The sequence below is a fragment of the Sarcophilus harrisii genome, chromosome 2, assembly GCF_902635505.1.
Source record: "Sarcophilus harrisii chromosome 2, mSarHar1.11, whole genome shotgun sequence".
NCBI classification, from domain to species: Eukaryota; Metazoa; Chordata; class Mammalia; order Dasyuromorphia; family Dasyuridae; genus Sarcophilus; species Sarcophilus harrisii.
In genome coordinates this window covers 7,597,912-7,600,333 of record NC_045427.1, presented here as the reverse complement: position 1 = coordinate 7,600,333, position 2,422 = coordinate 7,597,912, and positions in this window count along the sequence as shown.

Sequence of the window (2,422 nt, the reverse complement as noted above, 5' to 3'; positions counted from 1 at the left end):
TAAGGCAATCTTCTCTTTATTTGCTTTTTGTTCTTCCTTTTTCATCACTCTCATTTCTCTTCTCAATTTTTTTCTCTACCTCTCTTACTTGATTTTCAAAATTCCTTTTAAACTCTTCCATGGCCTAAGACTAATTTTTATTTTTTCTGGAAGGCTTTGGATGTAGGAGTTTTGACTTTGTTATCATCTTCTGAGCATGTGTTTTGATCTTCCTTGTCATCATGGTAACTTTCTATTGTCAGAATCTTCCTTTTTTTTTAAAAATTTTCTCAGCATATTAATGTAATATAACCCTTTGCTAAAGTGGGGATCTGTTTTCAGGGTAGAGGATGCAATGTTCCAAGCTTCAGGGATTTTGTGCACCTGTTTTCAGAGATTCTTCTAGGGACCTATAAACTTTTAATTCTTCCAAGGGGGTATGATCCCCAGAAAAGTGTATTTACTACTTTTCTGGCCTATGCTCTGGTCTGTGAGTAACTACAAGCACTGTTTTCTTCCCTAACCCTGTAAGGAGGGACCCTGATCCACTCTGGCTATATATTCCAATGTGCTCATGTTTCTCCTTGTCCTGGGACTGTGAGGCAGGATTATGTCCTGGATCTGAGTCTGGGCAAAGAAACAGACTCTTGTTTACTGCTTGTAAAGAGATATTCTTCTGACCACACTGTTAAATCCCCTTACTTTCTGTGGGCTGAGACCTTCGGAAGCTGTGGTTGCTCCCACTGCTACTGCTGCTGCTATTGTTGCTGATTCAGTAAGTCCCAAGACCCGCTTCTTATTTTCAGGTTTCCCAAGGCCTTCTCATCCTAATGAGACAAACTTTTCCTGCTGACTTTTCTAGTGGCTGAGAAGTCTGGAAACCAATAATGCTGCCATTGTTTCAGAGGCCTACTCCTAGTTTGGTGAGGATGGGACTGTCCCTGAATTGGGACTACACTGCTCTTCATCCACTGCTTTCCTACCAACCTACTAAGTTGTGGTCACCTGAAAAATTATTTCACTCCATCTTTTTGTGAGTTCTGATGATCTAAAATTTGTTTAGAGGCATTATGTCAACATATTTGGAGGGGCTTAAGAGAGATCTCAGGCACATCCCTGCCTTTACTCCACCATCTTGGCTCAATCTCCTGTAATTTCTATTTTGACAACATTTCTTGTATTTCAACTCTTTTTTCAGCTACCCCCTTAGGTCAAATTACAGTCACTCTTCACCCATGTTATTAATAGACTCCTGTAATTGTTTTTTCTACCTCAAGTCTTTCATCAGTGTAATCTGCCATATGGTTGCCAAAGTAATTTTCTTTAAGTATATATCTGATTATGTGGCTCCCCTACTAAATGAACTTCAATGACTTCCAATTGTCTTTAGAATACCATATGAATTACTGTTTAGACTTTATTTCCCTAAACAACCTATCTCCAACCTATCTTTCAAATATCATTTTTCATCATTTCCTTCCACAAACTCTGTTTTCCAGTCAAACCTGCCTCCTCTTCTTCTACCATACACAGTTTTCTATTTCTTATTTCTTTGCACTGGTGCCTGTTTTCTACATGCTTAGAACTCACTTCCTTTTCAACAGCTGATAGAATTTTTTTCTTTATTTTAGATTCAATTCAAGCACCATTTTCTGTTTAAAATCTCCTTTCTTCATCCAACTGCAGATGGTCTCTCTCAAAATATACTATATATAACTCATATGTAAATGTTTTCAATTAACATTATTTTTATGTTGTATTTGTTTTGTAAATGGTTATTGCCTCTCCCATTAGAATGTAAACTCTTTGTGAGAACACAACCAGTAAAAATGTGCCCGGTTCATAGTGAGTACTTAAAAAGTCTTTTTAATAGATTATTTTAACTCCCAAGTCATTGAAATATATTTGTCTCCATCTCTTGGATAAATTTCTTATTTTTTTCATGATGCTTACTGTGTTTTAAGGTGATTTTACATTAAACTATCTCCATTTTTTGGTAATTACATCACAAATTTTCTTATCACTCCATCTATGTATGAATATGTGTCATAAGTTAATATTTCATCAATGAAGAGAAAATTTCCAAGCAAAACAGAACAGCAAAAAAAAAAAATTAAAACATCTTTTTTTTTTGGGGGGGGGGCACAGGAATGAATAGTATTTTATATTCTGTGAAAGATAATCCTATTAACATTACCCCCAGGAATCCTGGACTTCTTCAGTTGTTAATGGAAAAGTAACTTTGATCAGTTAAAAAAAAAATACTTTCCCCTCTATTTTTAGTGCTCCGGTTTTTGTATTGCCTTGCTAATGGCAATTATGTTATTGTCCTACATAACAAGGGAAAGCAGCTATTTTATTTTTAAAACCATTCACGCTACTTCAAGAAAGCCAATGAAAGAAGGCAAGGAAAAAATGTAGCTCTTTAAATTTCAGGGACTTA